General features: G+C 43.2%; 1 long non-coding RNA gene across 2 annotated transcripts in view; it reads left to right on the top strand.

Moving 5' to 3' along the window:
- The first annotated feature begins 11961 nt into the window (after positions 1–11961).
- The window catches only part of LOC138067452 (uncharacterized), a 162007-nt gene continuing 148168 nt past the window's right edge, over positions 11962–25800 (top strand). For both annotated transcript variants that reach the window (XR_011141421.1, XR_011141420.1), the window contains exons 1-2: positions 11962–12380; positions 17483–17637. This is a non-coding gene — a long non-coding RNA (uncharacterized lncRNA). The remainder of the gene's footprint in view (positions 12381–17482; positions 17638–25800) is intronic.

Consider the following 25800-nt stretch of genomic DNA (forward strand, 5'->3'; position numbering starts at 1 on the left):
TTAAAATTTAGTAGCACGTATTCTTGGGGAAAGAAGTGAAGGGAGGAGGGTTGTGGTACCTGATTTGTTTATTTTTATAGCCGAGGTTTTTTCCTCTCGCGACGCCAGCTTGCCGGAGCAGCGCTCCGTATACAGAAGGTTCATTTACAGTGGCAGGCAGGCAGCTGGGCTCTGAGCACTATTTAGTTTAAATTGTGATTGATGACTTGAGTGGGAGATTTGAAGAGTGAATTAACAGCTTTAGTAAAAACACATTGTTTGTCTTCCCGTTTGCTTTCCGCTTTGTGTTACCTCACTGTCTTACCTCCCTTGGGTAGCCGTTCTTGTCTGTCTTGCCCTCTCCTTGTGTCACCAGTCTCTTGGGACGGCTGTCCTTCCTCGTTTATTGGAAATCGTTGTCTCTGCTGTTTGCTGGCTGGGTGGAAGGAAGCCCCCTGCCGCCAGGACGCTGGCCTCAGCGCGAAGGTCTCCAGAGTTCGGTATTGCTCCACGGGCAAATAATTCATATCTGGAAGGAAAGAAACTTTCGGATGCCTTTTCCAGCTATGTTGGTCCTGAAAGAGGACTGAAGGAGACTGCCAGTGTGATCCCCTTGCTTCCACCGAGATGTGCAGCCAGGTGCAGGGCAAGCCAAGCCTGTCCCTGGGCAAGACAGGTAGACCTTAGGTAGGGCATGTACCAAGGGCCGTCACGCTGTGAGGGTAGTAACTGGGGGTGGGGTGGGGGGGAAGGTCTCTGTGCAGCTTCTTTGTTCTTCTGCAGGCTTTTTGTGCTGGCTTAGAATTAAGTTCACTTAAATTCATAAAGGTGCTGCACTGATCTCCAGGGCCCAGTTTCGAGGTGTCTTGCCACTGCAGCAGAACCAATGTCATTGTTCCAGGTAGAAATGTCTTAATATTTTTTTGGTTCTTCCTTTTTAAAATATCTCCAGCTTGGTACCTGACAGGCACTATATAGCATTACCAAATCTGAGGATAAAAATTAGAGAGTTATATCACCTATAACTCAAGATTTATAGGATGAGAAGGTTTAGATTCTTGTGTTTTTTACTGTTTGAACTTGTTGAATACCACAGAATTATAGGGCTAGATGGGACCTCAACAGGTCATGTAGTTCCTTCTCTTGACACAAGGCTAGACAACCCTTATTTACTTGAGTCCTGACAGATGTTTTTCCAACTTATTCTTAATGCCTGCAGTGATGGACATGCCATAATCTCTCCAGGCAATGCATTCTTGACTTTTATTATCCCAAGCACTGGAAAATTTTTCTTAATTCTTGAGTCTTCTGTGATGGAATTTAATCCCCATTACTTTTATCCACAGTGTATTTTGAGAATAGATTTCCTTTCCTTTATGCAACGTATTTTTATTTAGTATTCTACCTACCTTCAGTGTTCTGATCTACAGGCTCAGCAGTCCAAGCTCGTTCAACAGGTTCTCATGAACTGGGTTTTCTAGACGGTCATTCAATGTCCAGGTTTTCATCCAACTGCTTTTCCTCTTGCTCCTCTTCCTTCTTGAAACGTGGCACCCCAAAATTAGGCATCATGCTCCATCTGAGTAGGCTGAAAGTGAACTTCATTCCTGAGTCCGACGGACCATACTGCTGACATTTACCTTTTTCAGGATGTGACTGTGCTGGCTCATGCTCACAAGGCTACTAGACCCTTTTTTGCAAAACTGCCATCCAGCTGATTGCTCCCTGGCCTGTTTATGTATGGCTTGTTATTCCTGTATGTCTTGTACCACCTTGTACTTTTCTTCATCCTGTTCTCCACAGACCATTTATTTCATTTGCTTGGAATCGTCTGTCCTCCATCTTGCTGGTTTCCCCCCTATATCCTTGTTATTTGTCACTGATGGAAACGGCCTTATTCATCCACTCTCCTGACTATTGGCTACCTGACTTCCTGGTCAGCGGTGAAACAGTAGTAGTAAAAAACCCCAGTGCATCCCTGTCTGAATCCTAGCTTTCCATTTACATCAGACATTTATAAGTAATCTCTTTGCCTACCAGTTTTGTACCTGACCTATTACACTTTAATCTAGCCTACGGTCAGTTGGTGTGATTATAAGAAAATAGCAAAATCTTTACTAACGTAAAGCTAAGTGCTATCTTCTCCTCTCCCTATGGACAAGGCCTGATACCGTGTCATAGAGTGAAACTAGAATGGTTTGACATAATTTGCTCTTATAGCTTCATGCTGGCTGCCGCTCATGGACCTATTTTCTTTTCAGTGCTTACAAATAGATTGTTTAATTAAATGTGCCAGTATTTTCTGAGAAATGAAGTATGCTGTCAGGCCCGTAAATTCCCAGTTGCTCTGTTTTTGCTTCTTAGTAAGAATAATCACCCTTCTGGCCCTTTTGCAGTTTTCTGGTATGTTATTAATCCTCCACAGATTTCCAGAGATAAGTAACTGCTGGGGGCTCTGTGATTTCAGCAGTTTTCCTCAGGGCTTTGTGTATCTTAGCATGAAGTTCTTCGGCCTGAGCTGAAAGTATTTAACTTATCAAAGTAATTTCTAACCTGTACTTTCTTTGCTCTTGCCTCTTGGTCTTAATTAAAATTGCTATTTAATTGTAAGTTATGTTCTTGGTGAAGTTTAGTCTTCTCAATGCTATCCTTCAACAGGCCCTTTTTGGCTTCATGAACAAGCCTTTTGCTTTTAATTTCTCAAGCTACTAATGTACTTAACATGACATTGCGTGCTCCTTTATAAGGATTCTTTTGTATTCTTTAGGGAAAAAAACTATTTTTTCATAATGAAAGCTGAAATAATCATGTATTCAGGAGCTCAGCCTTAAAATATCAAATATCTCAATATTAATGGAAAAAAAAAAAAGAAAGAATTTGTAACACTTCCTACACCAAGCAGCTTAATACATGTAGACCAGCTTAATATCTGAGAATCCAGTGTGTAGCTAGGGCACTATTTCCATATTGTTCTTTATCCAGTCCTCTTTAAAACCTGACATGGGATCACTGTATCGAATTGCATTACTTAGAAAATCTGTGTGGTATGTCAATTCTGAAGTCGGATAAGATTCAATCCCCCTAAGCCAGACTTGCGCAGAAGCAGAGAAGGGCTCTGATCTGTTTTACTCCCCTGGGCAGGCATTGCAGTGCAGCGCAGAGTCCTGAAAGAACACGGTAAAAATGAGAATTGAAGTGAATTGCATCCTTTGCTGTCAGACATAAGGCTGTGTCTCCAATCATAACATGTGAAACACTGGCTATATTGATATTGCCTGGTGGGGTTTTGGTGTCATTTGATAATGGAGAGAGCAACCAAATAGAAATTGCCAGTAATACCTGTGAGAAGAAAATGGCATTGCCACTGTGTTTTCCTGCTAATGACAAGACTACTCTTCTGTTTTAGAGACAAATTTTATTAGTCAGGGGTTTTGTCTCTATGTCTCTATGTGCACATATACATGAAGTAAGGCTGGAAAGAGTAATTTTTTTTTTGTTTTACTTTTACAGACCCGAGCAGAGAAGGTAATGCTTGGCCCTAAACTGGGAGGTGATCACCCCTAATGTCAGCTTCACCTGCATATACAAGATGAGTCTAAATAGTAGCTGAAAGACATATATTAAGAAGGAACTGTTTTTCTTTTCATTTTTAATGATAAATTTCAAATGAAACAAGTCCAATTAATTCAGAGTTAGAATCGTCAGTCATTTTCAAATTAAAAAATAAAAACAGCAAGATCTACAACTTCGTATTTGAACATCTTTTTGTCATTCTTGTCTTATCTGAATTAAGAAGCAGAGCAGATATTTTAGGCAGTTTTATATTTATTTGTCATTTTTTCCAGCACATGAGAACAGGTTAAAATGAAAAAGACTTTCCCTGCAAAAAAGTTGTGATCTTTCACTATCAGTTAAAGCCATGTGAATTGATTTTACAAATGTGGCATTGAAAAATAAGCAATTGCTCTTAACAGATAGTCTTGTTCAGTAGAAAAATTGGCAAACATATCTTTTCTTGAAAGTATATATAATCTAGATAATATATATGTGGCATAAAAATGTACAGCCTGAAATACAATCATTATAAAACCAGTTATTGTCTTACAGGAAAAGAAAAAGGGCTCTGATGGGCAGTATGCCTTACAAATGCATGGAGTTTGCACGGATACTGTTGTAGGATCACAGGCTGAATGGATTTTGAAAGATCAGAGTTTATCATGCTGCCCCAAGGCAAGATTAACTATTCCTGTGTTATTCCTGCAAGATGTTTGTCTAGCTTGTTCTTAAAAGCCTCCAAAGACGGACACTCCACAGCTTCTCAGGGCAATTTATTCTAGTGCTTTACTACCCTTACTGATACAAAGCTTTCCCCGCCCCCCCCCCCCCCCAACACTTAACATGAATTTCTCTTATTGCAGCTTAAGCTCCTTATTTCTTTTCCTAACCACCACAGATACAGAAAAGACATTATTCCCTTCATCTTGCAACAGCATTGAGCACTTTTATTTTATACCTCCCTCCCTGGGTCTTCTCTTTCTTTTTGGCTAGATGACGCAGTTAACTCAGGCTCTTCTCGCAGGTTGTCCACTCCAGATGTCTGGCCTCCCTCCCTTGCCTTGCTCGGAGCTCTTGCTCAGACTCAGTCTATTTTCCCCAAAACACATCCCAAGCAGGATGCAGCTCTTCAGCTAAGGCTAGCACCAGTAGGCAGAAGGACTCTCCTGCGTGGCTCGTAGGCTCTGCTCTTGGTCGTATCCTAGGGAGGTGCTGGATTTTTGCGGAACAGATTACATTCTTTATGCTTTATGCTCACTTGGTGACCCATTACAACCTCCAAGACCTTTTCGGAAAAATAACAGCCTAGCTAATCACTCTGATTAATCCTACCTAAGTGCAGTGCCCTTGTTTAGGGAAGAGAGGCTTAGGGCGCCTTTTCCAGCTGGACAGAGAGTTGAGGTGCAGAAGAACAAACTAGCTTCGATAAGATCACGCTGGGAGTTTGGGGAAGAGTCAGGAATCCATTCAGACTGTCCTGCGTAGTCCTCATCTGCAGTATCTCTGCCCTGGCTTAAGTGGAAAATCATTGAACTGAACACTGAAAACATGGCAGGCCCTAATACATTTCCATTCTGACTCATTTTCACCCATTGCTGTTTTTATGGCCCTTATTAATGAGACCTGACAAGACAAGTCTTTGCCCAGCCGTCTGTCTGGATTTCCTGAGTATTCAGTCTACATGTGTTACTATTTATAATAACTGCATACTGGAAGCAAAGAATGGTTAATACTGCTTCATGCTAATATTGCGTGAATCAGTAGCTTTTGCAGGCCCACAGGCTGCAAACATTTCCCCAAATGTTGTTTCAGTGTGCACTGTTTGGTGTTAAGCTCTCCAGAGTATCTGGCTATTTCACTGCATCCTCTAATAGGAACCAAATCCTTTAGGGAATCTGAACAGTTATCCAAACACAAGTCCCTTGATGATTTTAAAAATACGGTCCTGTTAATGGAAAGTGTGAACTTGCAAAAGGAACTGGTTACAAGTAGGAAACCTGATGTGACAACAGATGAGGTGAGCATAAAGCAGCACTACGGTCTGCTGGGTAGGACACATCAGCATGTGCACTTTTAGCATCTTTGGTGTTGTGGTTTGAAATGTTTAGCTTGACTCTGATGCTAGTGATTAAAAACATGCTGTTTGTTATGAAAAGAGCCAAATATGCTCTATTGTATTCTATTCTGGTTTTTAAACTGCACCCATCTTTGTGGTCACCAGCTACTTTAAACATTTAGATTTTTTTTTTCTGCACTATTTTTTCTAAGTATTTTCTAACTTTATCTGTAAAATTACCACTATTTCAAGTTATACCTTCAGTTTGGTTGCTGCAGTCTTCTCACAGAATATGTGGGTGTCAGGTATTGAGTTTCTGGTTTGGAAAAGAGCTCCATTTGCAGATAAACCATTATTTTAAGTACTGCCAGGGCTGTGTATGGCCTTCGAGGTAGGTGTGCTTGCTCAGCTGAGCTACAGGCAAAGGCCTATCTTAGGGTTAGAGCATAGCTGAAAAGGGCCAGGCAGGCACTTTTATTGCTCCATGGTGGCATTTCTTCTGGGCCTCCTCTGAGATGAGGCTTAGCTTTGGCTTATGGTGCAAGTGTGTCTTTCCTTTTGGGATGCTTACAGAAATCCTTGGTGAAAGGGAATTATAGGCAGTTGGGTAACTGAGCATATCTGTCTCAGAAGGATGAATCCTGAGATAGTTTTTCTTAGAAGAATGAAACAAAGGTAGATTTGTGTTGTATTTATCCTAACTGGCCATCCAAATTCTTGCTAGAAATTAATCTTTTCTTGCCACTCCCTTGGGTCAATGGAGATACAGTCACACAGAGATCTGTTGATTAAATATACACATATATGTCCGTAGCAATCTATTCCTGTGACCCAAACGCGGATCTGGCAGCTGTTGGTTAGTAGCATTTACCTTGCCATTGAGACACTATGACACTGACACAAAGGGTCGAGTGCTTACAAGCTATACGCGTTCACAGACAGAAGTCTGTCCAGGTAAAAATTCATCATCATTTCTGTTTTAGCTGTAGCACTTGGATTACCACAGCTGCTCTAGCTGTGGGTTAGCCAGTGTTGGGTGTTCTGGTCACCTTCCAGTACTGCTTCTGTGCCTCGTGACTAGGGAGCTTCTGCATGCCTCCCTCAGCAAGTGAAAGGAAGGAGAGAAGGGATATCCATTGAAATGATTTGCGCACCGCTCAGTGTTCACTGTGTTCCTGTGCTCTGAACTTGTGTATGTTAATTAAATGCCCAAATGTGCTTATGGGATTTTTTTTTCCCCTTGGAGTCAAGGAGAACAATCCTCGTGACCTAATGAGTTATAGATCATCTTCTGAGATCCCTCAAGTCAAAAGAGTTGTTCCATAAATAATTTCTCAGCAGCTCTTGCTGTTCCTGATTCATAGTGTTGCTGTAAAACTTGGATAAAAAGGAACGAGAACTGCTAACCACAACACGCCCTTCTAGTAAACTGTTTTTCAGATCTGATTTAATTCCTTCCTAGCTGAGCACTAGAAAATAATCTTTTTTTTTTTTTTTTCAATTAGAGGTCATTTTTCTAAAAAAAAAAAAAAAAAAGTACACTGCAAATTTGTACTTACAATCTGCTGGAGGGTGTGAATAAGCAAATTTAATTCTTTTACGCATGATGGTGCTGTCTTAGTCTCCTTTTGATAACTCAAAATTTACTGTTAAAATGACCGTGGACATGATGAGAGGCATGCTTTGGTGCCAGTGCTTTTGCCTGTTAATGAGGAGGGAATTAAGCTTTTCACCAATTTGCAATTTTCCAGTTTATCCTTGGCATTGGCAATTGACATACGTGAAGCCGATAAATCCTCAGTGCTCGTATACACTGCCTTTCCTCCGGGCTGTGCATGCCATACATGCCTGGAGCTCCATCCTCTCCTCACTTGCCCCCTCCACAGCTTTCCCATCTGCCACAGCCCAGAGGGCCTGTGTGCCATTTAACTTGCTTTTCCCCTGTTCTCTCTCTCTTCATTCTCCCTTCTTATTTCTCCTCCTTAATGTCAAATTATGATCCTTCATTTCCACCTCCTCTTTACCTCCCCTCTCTCTTCTTGGTCAGTGTCTCTGGCTGTCCTTCCATCCCCTTTCCCTAGTTAGGACCTGCTGCTGTCTTTTCTACAAAGGCAGCTCAAGGAACCTGCTCCTCCCTTTCTTATTTTTAATATTATGTATTATTTGCTGAGGGGAGCAAGGCCCTCAGCATGTCACAGGTTACCTGCATTAGGAGGTGGGGAAGAGCACACGTGGTCGATGTGCCTGGGAGGGAAGGCATCAGTGGCTTCCAGTTTTTTGATCCATTAACCATTTGTTACAGAGCTGAATGAAACTACTGGAGGTCTGCTGCTTGGATATACTGGACTCATTCTCCTTGGTGTTTTCTGAATCTTCTCCAAATCCATACCTTTTGGCTGGTTTTGAGCATACCTTGAAGCTTTGACGTGGATCATATGCTGCATTCAAAACCTAAAACCACATTGACAGCTAGAGGGCTATGTACATTGCTGTTTGTAGAGACTGGGCTGGTAGGTGCAACAGCAGACTGCCAAATTGCTGTGAAAATCCTGCTTTCATAGTGTTTTGATTTGTCTATTTAAACCAAACTCGAGAGTCTTCTGCTCATGGAGACCTAGAACCTTCCCTGGATTTTTCAAATTAGTATTTTCCAAGACTGACAAAGAAAGAAATTTCAAATGTTTCCTTCCTAAACTGCAGATAAAACATACACCTGACCTTCACACTAACAAAAAACGAAAAGAAAAGAGCTGCCGTTCTTTTGTGCAAGCTAATCCTGACTCTGTTCTTTATAGAAATACATATGCACTTTCTCACTTCTCTCATCTTTTTATCTCCATCACACACTCATGTTTTGGCAAATTTCCAAGTGTGATTAAAACTTAAAAGCTTCACAGTAGCTTTATTTTGCAAGAATACACACATTTGGCTCTAAAAGAAACTAAGTCTAAAATTTAAAAAGTTTTTAAAGCTGGAAAGCAGCTTAACAGAGGGTCATGAGGTCTGCACATGGGCGAGGGGTTTTCTCTTCCCCTTCTCCCTTTACCGTCCTGCTCTGCAGCTGGTCTGATCCCAGGAAGAGGCAGGGTCTGTCCCTGGAAGCACGCACAGGTAGCTGCGGGCTGGGATGCCCTGAGGGGTTGGCCGGCTCACAGAGACAAGGGCCAATGTGGCCTGATTATACCTCCCTGCTACTTCACCCCTAAAGCAGAGAAGCTATCGAGGTAATCCTCCCTGCTTTTGTGGGGAGAAAAGGCAGGAGGGGTTAAAGGCTCCACTCGCCCAGATGAGGTGGGGCACAGGTTAGTACAGCAGCTGTAATGTTGCTGAGCATCTCATGCTCTTGATGTTGTAGTCATATCCTAGCATCGTCATGTTGCCCACTGATAGCGCGTGTGTGCCTGTGCGCGCAGGTAAAGGGTAGAGAGAAAATTGTTCGGAAACAAGTTCGTGTTAGGGAGCTCCCCCGATTCAGAGCGGAGTCGCTCCTGTAAGATTCCATAGTTAGAAGTGTGGAAACCAGCTAAATCTACTAAAAATTCTGCTATCTTTGCTAGATGTCAAGTGAAATTGTCTAATCATGAGAGTCTGCCATCACCCTGTGATGATATCTTCCATACTTGGCAGTGCTTGCATGGAAGACGTGCCTCTCTTTAGATCTGGGTTGAGTTAGATGCCTGTTCTCACAAGGCTAAGCTTAAATTTGAACATAGATGTGGTGGGACCAAAACTCCACCCATTGTTAATACTCTCACCTCTGCACGAGGTGAGGAGGACAGTGCTCCCTCTCCCCTTCCTCCTGCTGTTAATACAGGGGCTGCGACCAGTCCCAGCCACTCGCTTCTTTGAGAAGCCAATCTGCTGTCCAGCGTAACTGCCCCGGTAGTATTGTGTGTGCAGTTTTCCAGTGTTTAAGTACTATCACCTGCTCTTGCCAGCAGCAGCAGTGACGCAGAGGTGACTCCTAGAGAATGCTTATTCTAAGGCATATAAATCTAAGGCTGGGAATCACACTTGGTAAAGGCTTTGAAGCCCCTAATGGGCAGCAAGTAGGAAAGAACGAAGGGATAGAAATAAGGAAAAACAATACTAGTGAAATAATAGAGAAAACCATTTCTGCCTCTGTACATAGCTGGTAATTATAACGATGACAGAAGTGGTGCTGGTGAGAAGATCATTTGCACCTCCTGGTGGTAAATCAAAAAGTCCTAAAAAAAATTTCAAGATCAGATATAAGGACAACAGTCACTCTGATATAACAAGTCTGGTCAAAATAACCTGTAATAAAACAGCAGCAATTTCCACAATCAGTGTCTCAGAGGAAAGAGAAATGCATCTGATTTAAAAAAACAAACAAACAAAACAAAACCATTCTCAAGACTTACAGCTCTTCATGTCACTTTGGATTCTTTTTAAAGGTCAAATTTCCAATGAAACCATCTGAACATTCATAGTTTTGACACATATATTGCAAGAGAGCACAGTGAGGCAAAGCAAAACAGGGAAAATGCTTGTATAACACAAGTGTGCAACACAATGGAGACAAGACATGCTCTTATAGTTTTCCTATTATAACTTTATTTGGGGCAGTGGCCTAAGCTGCATCTCATGTAGAGTATTGTTTTATAGGTATATCTTTCAAGTAGAGACAAGGTCTTAAAGTCCCTAACAAAGAAACAGGGTGAGATGGTTGATTCAGGCAGGCAAAATCTTGCATTTTATCTAATCCCGCCTGAGGAGCGTTGCTAAGCGCTGCCACGCGCACACATGTGCGCGTGCCCTCGGAGTAGGGGAACAAACGCTCCCCCCCTTTACAGCTGAAGGGCATCGAAGCCAAACAACAACCAGGATGGAGAGATCCATTGCTCAAATGACTTCCAGAAACGCAAAGCCTGGCCAGTATATCCCCACTCTCCGTGCGCGGTTGCCCAGCCTGGAAGCAGCAACGCCGCCGTCCCTGGGGCGGTGTGCCCACGCGACGGCCGGCAGAGCAGCGCGGGAACGCCCTGCAGGTCCGGCTCCCCCCGACTCGGCTCTGTGCCCTGTGTCTGCGTGGACAACTCGCAAAAGAGCAGGATGGCCGGTGAGGTCTGAGGTCTCCTTTGTCCGTTCCTCGCTCCCTCGCCCAGCGCAATGCTTGCCGGCGCAGCGGCAGAGTAGCGATGGTGACGGGTTAGCTGGTGTCAGCGGGTGCTGACGGCCTATTTGGGCCCTGCCAGCTCCTTCCTGACAGCAGCGCTGTGCGCCCTGAGTCTCAGCGATGCTTAGAGCCCGGCTTCTCTTGATTTCCTGGTGAGCTAGGTGCCTAACTGCCTTTAAAATGTCAGCCTGTGGTCCTATGGTGAATGCCCTCTGGAAATATTCATGAGGAAATCAATAACGTGTGTCATGCATGGTTTGTATGTTGAGCAGTGCCTAAAAAGAGAAGGGAAAAAAGACTCATGTTCATCTCCTGAAACGGTGAACACGAGCTCTCTCCAGAAGAGGTAGAGATTTTCTGGAAAAAGCACAGCAATTGCTTTTATTACTAGTAGGAGCAGGACACCTTCACCAGGCTTCCCAAGCAAACTTACAGCATTTTGTAGTTTGAGTGCCTGATTTTGTAACATCTATGTTCTTTTAGAGTAAGTTTGGGGGTTGCACTGTATTTAGAAAATAGAAACTATTCACATATATGTACAGATACATACAATAGAAAAAATATACAGAAACTCGGATGTTACGTTCTGGTAACTGAAACTGTTGAATATGTAATAGCCCCCGCTGTAGTCATAGCAGACTAGCTGGGTTTGATTTGGCTGGGCTGTGGATACTGATCTGCAACGCACACGCACAGAACAGCCCAGCTTCTGCCTGGTGGCTCGATCGCAGCCTGCAGCAGGGCTGCTGCCTCTGCGCCGCCCTGTGAGCAGAGAGCATTGCGTGTACAGGATTTGCACGCGTTGTGCTGTCTGCTGCAACGCGCGATTACTGGTAACGTGAATGTCAGTCTTGAAAAATTAGTACATGCTGCAAGCAAGCAGGAGATATCAGGTATTTCTTTGCAGGCTCTTCAGCAAGGGAATTTCCTTGCAAGGTTTCTTCAGCTGAAAATTAGTTTCTGTGTTTAGAGCTGATAATCAGGACTGTCAATCAGCAACAACCGCATGTGTTTAGTGTCCTGCTTATTTCCCAAAGAGCTGCAATGACCTTCTCTGAAACCTTACAAGCCAATTGTGTTTCTAATGAACGACTGAGACTCTGGCTGATGTTGTATAGTCTATTTAAGGTTATTGTTATGCTCCAGTGTGGTTTTTTTAAGTAAATTGCACAGTCCAGAATGGCAGACTGGTTCATTTCTATAATTGTTAACTGCTCTGTTCAGCAGCACCATGCTGACAGATGGGCAAACGCGATAGGAGCTGCACTCTCTTTTAAGTAATGAGTCAGTTGGAATTTTCCCTCTTAGGAATAGCAGTAAGAGATCCTATAAAAGAAAAATTGCTTTATAAGGTGAATAGCCGGGATAAGTAGGACCTAGGAGGGAGAGAGGGAGCTCAGTAAACTGGGAAAGGCTGTCTTCTGGGAGTTGAATGTGAGTCAACGCTGTCACACTGCTGTAAAAAAGATGGAGTGCAATGTAGAACACTAAAATGCACAAACAAGACCGTAGCCTGCCTGACATATACAGTAATCTTTCTGCTATTCTCGGCACTGGGAAAACCTCAGCTGGACGTCTCTGGCACTGCAATTCAAGAGGATGTGAACCAGCTGGAAAGAGTCCAGAGAGGATCTCAAAAGCATGACTGAAGTAAGAGCTAATCAAGTCACGCTGTTGAGAAGATGAGGCTATGGGGAACACAGGGATAATCTGCAAGAGTGCAGAATGTAGAATCAAAGTGTAAAAATGAGAGAAATAGTCTTTTCTGAAAGCCCACGGTGCATGAGGTAGAAAGTTATGCTCTTACACTACAGCAGGAAAGATGCAGGTTAAACAATAGGGAGAAGCTTTCTAACAGTGAGGATAATGAAATATTGGAGTTTCCATCTTTGGAAGTCTTTAAAAACACGTTAGACAAACATCTGCCAAGAATGATAAAGGTATAGATAATTCTGCCTTGGGGCAGGGGGGTGAACCAGATGACTTCATGAGGCATTTTCTTTCCTTATTTTGCTACGATTCCATGTCAAGGCTGCTCTCACTTGCACAGGTTTGACTCTGATCCTTTAGTCTAGTCTCAGATTCACATTCCAGGATGGGCTTTTCAAAAGAGCATTGAAAAAAATCTGGTGGGATTTGGGTGCCCACCTCCCTTTGACTCCTTTTGAGAATCCTAGCCTGTAAAAGTATCCTTCATCCATACAAAGCCAGGCAATTTTCTGTATGTTGATATTTAAATTCTCTGACTAGATCTATGTTTCCCTGAAATGTTTCTGCCTGCTCCAACATGCCCTTGTACATTAAATTGCTATTTTTCTGGATGAATCATGCTAAGAACATTCAACGTATCAAGCTGGGTATAAAAATGTGCAGTCAGAATGTGAACTAATCAACAGCAGCTTTTGTATTTTTTCTTTAAATGCGAAAAGGATGATTTCCAGTTCTCTCCACTGGCTTTGGGTAACCCAAATATCTGAGTGAACGATAAATTGACCCAACCAGCAGACAGCCCCGTGGGAAGCAGAGGTTTGGCAAAGGCTGTCTGATCTAGCGTGAAAATGGAACAGGACATATTTAAAATGAATAAAATAAACAACATTGTGAAATTCTGTTGATTCTGTCTTATAAGCTGTGCATGGTATCTGTCCTTTCTGCTTAATCCATGCTCTCGACTAGCTACACCTTTGGACTTCTCTATTGACCACTGCAACTATTTTCTGGGTACGCTTTTATGTCCCATCAGTGCTCTTCTTCACTGTCACTCCACTTATTTCTCTGAAGAACCTTTTCTATCTTTCCTCTTGCTCTGCATTACGACCAAGGAGCAAAGTACATTGGGAACTGGAAGTTAGGCAGCTACGCTTAGGAGTGTGAGCCATAAAAACCCACGAGTGGAAGGTGCCCATCATCTGCATAACAGCCTCGTGATCGGAGCATCAGCCTAGAAGCCAGGGGAGCTGGGGGCGGCTAGTTCTGAGTCTAAGAGGCTTAAGCTCGCATTACCCAGAAGACTACTTTATGCACACGAAATGGCTGAGGGAGCAGACTTGCTCCCCAACGTTTCTTCTGAAGCTGGGTCACGCTTTAGCGAGGGCATGCCTAGAGCAGGGGACGAGACAGGTACGAGCATGAGTCTGCTGCCCTGTGAGGAAAGGAAGTCAAGGGAGGAGGGTGCCTGCTCGTAACTCTGTCATTGTACTCTCCAGGGAGCAAGTCTGATCCCTCTCAGGCCACAGAGGGCCTGCGACCTTGGTTTTCTACAGCCTGAGATACTATGAGAACCATTAGACTGCGACATTAAATTTGTATTTTAAAAGAAAAAAATAAATCACTCATGAACAGACCAGAGGTTCTTAGGTGCAGAAAGCTGTTCTGAGCTCCTGATGATCTGGATCTTGCCGCTCGGTGAGTTATGACTCTCAGCCTGGGAGAGATTATTTCAGAGACATTTCTCCTTTCTGCATTTCCTACTTGCTAATTTAATGCCCTCCACAATCCCCTCCTTGCCTTCTTTCGGCAAAGCTGGCTGTCAGGGATTTAATTGTGGGGGTCTCTCTCGATTCACGGTGTAAGGAAACTTCAGGGCACGCTGTAGGACTGAGTAGCCCTGGAGGCAGGCGTCTTGCTGCTGAAATCCACCTTGCAGGAGTCCCTCTGAGTTTGTGCCCAGACTGCCGTGTTCATGGCTCTTCGCAATTCTGTAATGCTGGTTTGCTTGCTTTTATCCTGTACTTTCCAGGCCTCTCTAACTGCTTCCCTTTCCTCCTTTATCATCCTGTACTCCTTGCTCGCAACAGCTTCCCACTTCCTTATCAGTTATTATTCCGGTCCTTTAAACCTCCTTTTTCCTGTTAGTGGTTGTCTGTATATTCCCCTGTGAGGTGTGCTGGCAACACGCAGTGTCCAGCTCAGAGAATGGCTTATCAACGCTCATACGTCAGTCGGGCACCCTGTATCTCCTTCCTCCTTCACGTTGCATGTGCGCAGGGCAGTGCCTCCGCCGCTCGTCTGGGGCAGGGACGAAGCGCTCCCCCATCCTTTGCCCGTGGCTCTTGGCAGATGGGCCTGCCTTGGACACGCGTGCTGCTTCTTTGCCCACTTCTTTTTTCTTCCAGCTTCTGCACAGACTTGGTGGCTCAGGCAGCACTTCGGGAGGTTTGTAGGCGTGTTGGAGTCTGTGACTAAGTGCCAGGCCTGGTTCGATTGCACCGAGGCAAGCAGACATAGCTAGCTAGCTGACCACAGTCATCTCAAAACACAAGGGCTGGCCTGTGAGCCTGGCCTGCTGCCCGTCTGTTATTTATGCAAATCCCACCAGTTGTTCTGGGCTATTGGGTGGTGCCTTTGAATGGCAGCTGTGGAGGACTGCCTAAGTCTTATTTCCTGCCAGTTCTTGCTCCAGCTTCTCCTATCCCTATAGCACAGGATCCCTGGCTTCTCACAGCACTCCTCTCTTCCTGGAGTTTGGTGAGGTATTTGGCTGTTCTAGCTCCTGCCTCTATGTTGCTTTGATGGGACTCCATCAGCCTCCTGCCCTTCCTCCAGCCCTAGTGTGGTACCTCATTCAACCTAGTGCAGTCAGACCCTGCACATGGGACCCAATTACCCAGCTACAGCATGGTTAAATTCTCCTGTTGCTCAGTGCAGAGACATCGAGTTACAGAGTGAACATCCTTGGTACAGAAACACACCAGAAAACGCTCTGGTTTGTGCTCCTTCTCTGCCAGCAGCACAGAGGGAGAGCCCCTGGGGAGCTGTGGCTGTCTTCATCTGTGCAGCCCCCAGTGTTAACATCAATGGCATGACCCAAGCCAAAGTTACCATGACAAATATTTGTTTGCCTTTTCAAATTAAGTGCCTTTGGCCTACTTTTCATTAGAGCTGCAGAGCATGGCATCAACAGGCTGTCGGTCCTGCCGCTCGCCTGCGGGAGCAGAGCTGCGTTTAGCACCTGAAAGTGGCAGGGCTCCCTGCGCCGCATTGCCGATGTGCCTGCCGCCGTGGCCTCCGGGGTCGCGCTCAGTGCAAGCTCACCACTGCTTGCTGGGACAGTCTCTTTGTGATAGCTGCAGGATGAGGAAACTTGCAGGAAAGTTCCTGGCATCACTTCAAGAATATCCAAGGGCTGAACTTACAGTCATTTTTTGGTCGTGGAGAGTACTGGAGTGGTGCGCTTAGAGAGATAGAAGCCCAGCTCCCATCCCTTAGCATCAGGTCTCATGAGTTTGCATAAACAAACTGCTATTGAATATTTCATAATCTTTTCAGGGTTTTTTTTTTTTTTTTACCTCTTTAAATAAATCTCTTTCCATTTTTGAATTCAAATTTATTCAAAACTGCATTTTGAAAATGCAATGTCCTGACTCTTCAGGACAGAATGTTCTGACTTCCCTGGTGAAATTATTTGCCAAATACGATATATTTGTGAAGGATTTTCCTAATTCAAAACGTACTATTTTTTGCATGAATAGCCTTCTTTCTGAACACTTCTCCCTCTATACTGCTAGGCACACAAAGTAGACAGGGTCAAGCTTTAAGTTTGGGTGCCTTCTGGTGTCTTGACTTCTGCAGATGTTTTCTTAAATCAAGCTGTAAGCAATTCAAGAAAAGCATCTGTCTTTGTGAAGCACAGCATATCTTCATCTGCTTCTTGACCCACAGTCTGTCAGAATATAGCCCGCCTTTCATTTTTCTTTGGGTGTCTTCCAGCCCTACTGTATTTTCCATTTCATCTACTTTAACAGTGTGACTAAGCACCTCTTGAAGCTTCATCCATGACACGGGCAGTTCATTTGAGCCGATAATTTCTGGGAGTTATGCAGCTGCACTTCTGTTTTTAAGTTTCCCTTTACCCCATAATTTTTTTTCCCTTGGAATGGCTTAAGGAAATGCGCATAAACTGAAATCTGCATGTGGTTTTACTTGGAAGGCTTACCAAGAGACATTGATCTATGTGTTTCTAGTCTGTTTCTACAACAAGAAAGTTATTTTGAATTCTGTGCAGAACTTCCCTTACATATGCAAAAATGAAGATATTTGGCAATCACTATTTCAGCTAAAAAACAATGTTCTGCACAGTGCCAGAACATCACTTTTATGTACTTCTTTCCAGCATCCAAATCCTCTTTTCACGAGGAAATGACCTGGACGATCATACTTTGTGTTCCTGCGGTGCCACATCTCCCATTATAGAGTTTCCAGACATGTTAAGAAAACACCCATTGCTGCATAGACAGGTGTAGCCTTCACGATATTTGCCATGATTAAACTTACAAAGAATGACACATTGGATTTTAGGGAAAGTATCTGGGATAAAGTGCAAGCCAAACCACTAGGGAAAAGACAAAAAAGCAAAGCAGAGGCAGGTTGCCTGCTGGAGGTAATCCTATGCTGTCTCAGCTTGGATTGCACAGCTCAGGCAAGCCTAACTTTGATCTTGGACTCTCATAGTTGCTTAACTTTACTCACACACGGATGTCAATAGGATTATGTATGAGGTTAGAAGAAATGAATAAATGTTTACTATATTGCAGCTTTGGCCTATTCACTACTATCCACATGAAGAATTTTGTTGTGGGTAGCTGTAGTCACAACTTTGACTCACACCACACAATGGGGTAGAAGGAGCATCTGTAAACAAAAGATACTTCAACTGGGAATAAAATACAGTTAAGCACAAAAGCCTGGTGTCTCATCTTTTCAGAGAACACAGAAACATTTTTTTCTGTTTAAACCTATTTTTCTTTGCACAGCTGCAGTTCCCAATTGCAGTTCCCTGGGGCACCTGGGTGCTAACACCCCTCATGTGTGCTGGCTGCTGCTTGACAGAGTTCAGGAGACCAGGCTGCTAGCTGGATGGCTCTCATCTCTGCTGCCAGAGAAACTGCAGCCTTCCTTGCACTGGGAAGTAAGTTGTCTTTCCTTACCTGTTTCTATAAATTTGACAATTTTAGGCAATTGTTCAATGTGTTTCTTGGTTTACCAGGCATGTGATATACTGTAACCCTTAATGAAAGTTATGCTGACTGGTTTTGTTTTTTGGTCTGCAAACAAATGATGCTTGGAGACCTTGGCTGTTCATGTTATTGGAGAAAGATCCCGTTTTCTTAAAATCAGCATTGAACACTGGTAGAGGAAGTTTGTGTGTTAAAGGCTTTCCCATGTTATCCAGAGCCTTCAGTAGTGTTTTTAGCTAGTGTGTAACAGAGTTCATTTTTAATGTAGGCTATTGCAAGATAAAGGAGGAGATTGAGCAGTGTGTGAAACGTGGTTTATTTATTCTCTCAGAAATGACTCCAAACGGTGATTTGTCATTTGGATGTGAAGTGTAAAGAGGTTATCAGGCTGACCTGGGATGGTACAGGGCATCTGCAGCAGGACTAGAAAATAGTACTGTCTTCCTGTATGATGCTGCATCTGGTGATATGTGAAACAAAAAAAAGACTTTTAAGTGACCTTTGTTATGAAACAAAATTGTGGTGTACCTTTCTCTTTTTCTGAGTTTTTGTAGGCTATTGCCATATCTGGGGGCTACTCACTATCTTTTGAACGACAATTTGTTAAGCTGGTTTTGACTCATTCAAGGCCCGCAGAGAACTTTTGCTCAAACTGGCAAATGCTTTTCTTTCTTTTCGAATGCAAGGTAATGGAAGTTATGAGACTGTACAGCTACAACCTGAGGAGCTATGGCTTAGCCATATAAGTATTATCTCCCTTTAGGTTTGGTCATTTCTTCTTGGGTGAAGGCTGAGTTTCCGGAATTAATCAAAGCTGCAGGATTAGATTGCCAGCATGCATAGCTAGATCTAAATGTTTGTGACTTGTCGGCTGTGTGAGTTTAATTGCTGCGGTTGCAGGTGGCAAGGCTGGTGACAAGGAAACTTGAAGACAGGTGAGAGAAAGTGGGCAATCTTCAGCTGATCAAAGGACCAGGTGTCTGTGATACAAAATCAAACTTATTTACTCATTCAAATGAATTTTTGGTGTAATGTAGTCTGAGAAACTCGGCTACAGGCTCTGTGATGCACTGTATTGGTCTTCTTGCCTTTGTATTATGGTTTTGTTTGTTTGTTTTTTTGACTGGGATATATAGCAACCTGAAAGATGATCTTCATGTGGTAGAACAGATCTTGGCAGTAAAACCAAGTTCCCAAGTGGTCTGTCCCAAATTTTTTCATAAGAGTTCATATAGCCAAAAAAAGATGCATTTAACTTAAAAGTATGAAAATAAAGGGCTTATAAATTAGTGCAAGAGAAGACCTTTGGATCCCAGTATACATGAGGTCTCAAACTGAGTATATTCAGCAAGAAGTTAACCAGCTTTTTATTTCAGTGCAGTTTCAGAATAGCCTAATGCTGAAAGGTGTTCTGTAATATATTTATCAGATTCCTGCTTTACTTTGTTAACCTCTGGACTCCGAATGCCTGAGTTTCGAGTCCTGCTGAGACATGGCAACGCTGTCTGATAACGGAAGAAAGCATGAGGGAAGTTAAAACCACACTCTCGGTTGTCACCACCTTGTTTGCCAGAGGTGTGAGATGATGGTCTATGAGGAGGTGTTGACAATACTATAAGGAATTTTTCCAAGGAAAAGCTAGGCGTGAGAATAGGGAGAAAGTGACTAAAGATTAGTTTTGCTTTGCATATTTCAGTAGTGTGTTTTTAGAGAGGAGGGAAGTTGGAGGAGAAGCCCTTTTGCTGTCTAGATTTCTGATGAAACATCTTAAAAGTTTTACTATTTTCTGACCTAAGCTTTTTATTTTTTGGTCCATGAATGCTGTTAAAATACACAAAAAACTGCTTCTATAGTGCAGAGAAAAACTTCTATAGTGATATCTGTGTAGCTTTCTGTTCTGTTTCCCCTTCATATTTGTGAATGTGGTTACCCTTCACCTCTGCATATCAGCTTTCTCCTCACTGCGCTGGGGCAGGGCAACTAGACATTAGTTTACTGACTACCGGGACAAGTGTCTTAAGTCAGGGAAGCCCCAAGCAGGAGAGCGCAAACATAGGCGCTCTGTGCTATATGACTCTTGGTTGCTCATTTTGGATAACAGGGGTGTATTCCACTTATTCTGGACAGTAAAATATGCTTATTTGGGGCCCTTTGACACCTGAGGTGAAGTAAATCAGTCTATAGTCTGTGGATATTTTTTTTCTTGGTACTAGGTAAGTGCCTCAAATCATCTAGAATGTGGGAATCACGAGGGGCTATAACTTTGAGTCCTTGGAAGAAGGCCATCTTCTGATTTTATAAGCTTTGTCTCATAAATCACATTCTCCAGCTTGAGTGAGAAGGGGTGTGGGAAAGGATAATTTATTCGCTAGATTTTTTCTTAAGTAGTCAGAACTGAACTAACGCTCTCCAGAAAGTGGCAGTACACTGTCGTTGCTATTGTCAACAACGGCGACGATTTGTCAAGCAGAAGTCTTGAGAACTTCTTTCATGTTATTATGCTTTCATCAAAGTTTCTCATTATCCAGTCGTTCAGACCAACATATCATCAGCCTAGTTTCTCTTCTTTCTTCATTAAATGCTGTTACTTTTTGTCCTTACGCTATTGCATAGTGTCTCTAAAACTCTTAAAAGTTGCTCTGTTTGACAAAGAGCAACTCTGTTTTTTGGATGAAAATGTTCTTATGGTTCTGTTAAGCTCTGTAAATAGTTAATAGCAGTCACAAAAGTAGTGAGATTTAGAAGACCAGAGTAAAAACCATGGAAGTTAAGAGGAATGTTTCTGCTGACCCGCTAATTTCTGTGTCCGGTCCACTGCACATGGGAGCCTGGTGTTTCCAGTGCACAGCATGCCCTGTGTTAGGAAGGACTGGCATGGTGTCTTCACAATACGTTTGGCCTCCTCCACGCACAGGAATGAGAGCCCAAGTAGGCAGCACCTTATCTTATGTATTTGTCCCTCACTTGTCACCGTGTCAAGTGTCAGCACTGCTCCTCTGGCTCATGCTTTACATGAACTCTTGACCTTTGACTTGTTAGTTGACATATCTGTAAGTGCGGCGTTTTTTGGTAGAGTTTCAAACATTTGGCATCTGAAACAGAAGAAAAACTTAGGGACTGAATGCAGGGTATTGAAATGGCCTTCAATTCTTTTTCTTTTTTAATTGAAAGATACTCTTGGAAAAAATGCACGCAGGAAAGCTGGAATACATATATTACATGAATAAAAGGGGGCCCTGGGCTCTCTGAATGTTCCTTTAGCACTGAGCTAATTTCTGAATTTTTTTGTCTGTATACGTGATTTTTTAACCCCCTTGAATGAGAGGTGAGAGTGCAAAATTGTTGTTCAAGCTTAACAGGACGAATGTACCCCTTCAAGGCACCATGTTCTCCTCCAAGTAAGAACGAACAAACTATTTAGTGGCCATTGGTTCTTCATTTACCAACAGGTACATCTGAGATGCAGATTTTTCAATTTTTCTTTCCAGACTGCTCAGGTGAATCACATTTGGTCATGTTCCTGTATTTAAGTGGATTCTGTTGCATCGAGTGTGCCGGTTTCGAGGGCAGTGTTTCTAAAGAAATATTTTGAAGATAACTCTGACTATTTTGAGCCATACTACATTAAGGGTACTATAGCATCATTTGATGTCATTCAGGGCTGTACAATGTTTAAAATGTTTCTATGTGGTACTATATACAGCAATGGTGCATATAGAAAAAAGGAAGAAGGAGTAAACCTGCTATGCTCTTATCAGGGACAAACAACATGTAAGTCTTTACTCCTCCTTGGATGCTCTGGAGCAAATATTAGGGTTCAAACGTTCCAGGTAACTGCCAGAGAAATTTTCTTCATCATGGGCCGTGACTGTATATCTGAGCCTTGCTAAAAAGTAGAGTATGCTTAACAGGCATCAGTATTTTAAATATTCCATTCATAATCCAGATGAGCAAGTATCTACAATATTCACATATCCAGCTCTCCCCACCATCACAGCTAACCTCTTTGAAGAGAAGGAGCAGTCATGCTGCTGCGTGGTGAGGTGGGAGGTCGTTCTGTCGTGGAATGATGCAGGTCAGTTGGGAAACCAGCAAGATTTATTTGATGTGAAAGAGGCTTTTGGACCAACTTCTTGGGGACACCCCTAGGTGATATCGTCATGCTGGATCCTGCCTAACCAAATGCACCAATGTGCTTATGCTGTCTGAAAATGGATGTTAAGAAGTATAGCATATCTGAACTTCTTTGTGTACCGTGAAACATGGCAAGGGTATTTACAACAAAGTCTGCTTGCTTGAAAATTCACATATTTTGATAATAAAATTCTAAAATAAAGCAAAGAGAGTGCCAGAAGGACAGAAACCTGTATGCTGACTGTGGTTGAACATCTCCAAGCACTTCCGTTGACAATATTTCTCACCTCTGCAAACACTAAGACGTAGCAGTTCACACAGGCACTCTGCCAGATGCATGAAAAATAAGGTCTCTGCTAGCAAAGAACTTCAATCTGTGATGAGAGCTCCTTTTGAAAGCAATACCCCATTGGAAAGTTGGGTTTTTTGGTTCGTTTTTTTTTTTTTTTTGATTCCCTGGTTTTCACATATTAGGATTAGCCACCTACATGCAAAAAAAGAGGAAAGATCTCATAAAATGAATCAACTTTGAAAATCAAATGTTAAAATGAATCAAGGTTTCAACGTTGAGAAAAAGGCTTATGAAATATACTCCTTGAAAACCAGGAGGAGAAAACACACCCTTGAATCTATAGCCTGATTTTTTTTTTTTTTTTTTTTTGGCTAAAGCATTTCTTTGAATGCCCCAGATGGTCACCCCAAAAATACTTCATAGCAGAGCCAACTGTATATTGCTGCTTCAGGGAACTTAGACCTAAAGCACTGAAGCAGCTTCTGTTGCCTATATTTTGTAAACTAAGTCCCAGGAAAGCTTTGATGGAGTGCGAAGAACAAGTTATTACAACTGAGTCTGTTCGAATTCTGCTTTATTGCAACAGCTGTTTGAAACTATATTTAGCCAACCAGGAACTACCACAAACTTTAATAATGTTTAATTTAACTCAGTTTATGTTTGTTGCTTCTTGAGCTATTTAATTTTCCAGCAGATAAGATACATGCATATAAATATGTGTGTGTGTGTGTTTGTGTCTGTATATATAGCGTGTGCGTATACACATACAATTTAACTTTATGGAAGAGTCTTAATAAGAAGTAATTAGCATGTGAAAGCTATGATATATAATTACTACCGCCCAAGTAAAATGTAATGAACGTTACTGAAACTTACTGGATAAGTCATTCGATGTTGTAGTAACCTCCCAGGTAGAGTTTTGTACTGTGGTTACAACTAGATACCATCTATGTAACACATATCTGTGTACCATGCCTGCTACTGACTGCAATCTCTGTTTTTTTTATTCTGAGAATAAAGTTACCTTAAGACAGAAGTGGTTGCAGAGGTCCGAACACTGTCCCAGATTTAAGCTCTAGCTGGGGGCTCGAGGTGGACACTCGAGCTGCAAATCAGGCTAATGTGAATTAACCAAGTGGTATAACTACGTTTTGCTTCTCATACTTTTCCCCTTACAAACAAGATGAGCTGAAGAAAATCTCTCTAGTAAGTAGCATATAGTTAACTGCTATACCATGCCCGACCAATTTGCAGAGCGATCAACGACAGGGGAGCGGGACATGAAAGCAGAATGAAGCATGAGCCACGTTTTCTCTGCTCTAGTTTTTTGCAAGCTGCAGCCCTTAGTTTTTACTGAGAATAGAGCTGAGCTGATGTACCATTTAGAATCGTCCGTTCCCCGTCTGCCAGCCTACACCCCACACCTGAAGGTGAGGCCAATGGTTTGCTCTCTCTCGGCCTGGTTACTGATTAAAGGTTTTCTTACATGCTTTCATATATCATTCTGCAGTGAAGGGGAGTGGGGGGGAATAGTTTGTATTTGACCTCTGCAAGTCCACTTGTTTACTTTTTTCTGTCAGTTGAGGACATGAATGATTATAGTTTATCAGCCCATTTTAGCCTGACTAGCTAAAAAAAAAAGTACGCTGCACTATATGTCAATCAAAAAAGTCTGTTTAAAAAAAACCGCACACACACACATACTAATAAAAAACCCTCTTGGGGGATGAATAGTGTTACAGAGTGCTGTCCTTTGATGCCAATGTGATTTTTTCCAGTGATACTGAAAGCAGCATGGACTGTTTCAGCAATTGCTCATGGAAAAATGTCTCCCCCCCACCCCACCCCCAAGCCAAAACCTCACACTTTTCACACACCCTTAAGGCAGTTCCTCGAGAAGATATTTAGCTCCCCATGTAGTCCTTATCAGTATATGTTTGTGTGTCAGCCTGGGGGTGGCTCCGACCTATGGACTACGTGTCCTTGGAAGCAGCTGAGGGTTTTGCAGAGCTGAGGGGTTTATGCCACCCCTCTTCTCCTACCCATAAGCTTGATGTTTATACCGTTGGGCATCCGGTTAAAAGGGTGGTTGAGCTGTAAGAGACGTGGGCCTCCAGATCAGGGTTTAAAAACAGTGCAGAATGATGTACAGTAAGCACGCACGTCGGTCAGCTTGCTGAGAGGCAAAAGTGCACAAGGGAGGGACCGTTAATAAATACGACTCCTCCTGGGAGCGATGTGAAACCAGACTGTTTGTTTCACGTTTCCTCACTCTCACGCTTTACTGCAGAACCTGAATGCTGTGCCAGCCCTGCCTGGCGTGCTAACGCACCGGTTTTATATCCTTTACTCCTACTATATATACGTTGGGTGAATACAGCTAGGTTTATTTATAGCTGGTTCCCTCTCTTTCCTCCTCTCCTCCCCCTCCCCCCAATTTTGCATCCTTACCAAGCTTTCATCCTGGAAACTAAAACCTTTTCACGGATCTTGGGATCTGGGGGACTAGACACACTGGCTAGTGATTCGTGCAGACCAATAGGAGTGAATATGTGGAATGAAACAGCTGGCCGGCCCGGGAGACCCAGCACCCTCGCTATACGTGATTTTTACTCCCCGGTAGCTCTCGTGTGTCCCGTGAACAGCATGCTTCTTGGTAGCTTTAGGGGCGCTCCTGGAGCTCATCTTGCACTGCAGTTTCTTCCAATATACGAAGCACTGCACAAGAAGTGGCGTCAATCAGGGGATTTGCTTCAAAAGTGCACTCCTGGCCTGAACTAAAACACTAACATCAGGGCTGTGGGGCTTTTACCCGTCCTCTGCTCTCTGAGTCCTGGGGAAGGGAGGATCTAGGCTGGGGGAAGACTTGCCAGTTACTACGGAAGCAGCATGAGGGAATCCAAAGGGTCTGTAAAATAAGGACCGCTTGACACGGAAAGCCAGTGTCTTCTCCTGGAAAGTGAGCTCTGGGCTGAATTGGCCAGTGCTGCTTGAAAACGGCTTGAAAAAACCAAAGGGAACAGCTGCTCTGCTTTGAGCTCTGAAGAGACTTTCTGGTAATAAATATCTACTCAGACAGATTAGACTGGCTGAAGTCAATCTAAGTGAAATCTGTTTTCCCTCCGCTGCCTTCAACGTAGCTGCCTCTGTGCTGTGAGCCGCACTGGACTTCCCCTTTTCCTTCCACCCGAACTTTCCCTTGTGGAAAAAACGCCCTCCCGCCTCTGCTCCTGTTTCATAGCATGTGCAATGGGAAATGTCCAGCAGCACTGTTTGCTTTGGTTACATCTCAGGAAATAAAAACACATTCAGGTAGTAGGGTGTTCAGATGCTAAGCGCCAAACAACTGACCTGCTTCCCCCCCGCCCCCAGGTAAGGGGGGCAATGCTGCTTTCGCATGCCACTGTCCAACACTCTGCTTACGCCAAACGCTAGGTTTAAGCTGGGGAATAATCCTGATGATTTCAGTGAGGTTGTTTTGAACACATACATGAAATGCATGCCTGAACACCCCGATGCACGAGAGTCCGGACTCCTCTGGGAGCCGCCAAGGGGGAAGTGTGGGAAAAGGGGGTGGGTGGGTGGGTGTGTTTGGGTTGAATGGGGTAACGCAGAGCAACACAAGCTGACAGCAATCCTTTTGCAGTTACTCTGCTGCTTGCAAACTGCAGTTTTGTAAGGGAAATGA

The sequence above is a fragment of the Struthio camelus genome, chromosome 5, assembly GCF_040807025.1.
Source record: "Struthio camelus isolate bStrCam1 chromosome 5, bStrCam1.hap1, whole genome shotgun sequence".
Taxonomy (NCBI): Eukaryota; Metazoa; Chordata; class Aves; order Struthioniformes; family Struthionidae; genus Struthio; species Struthio camelus.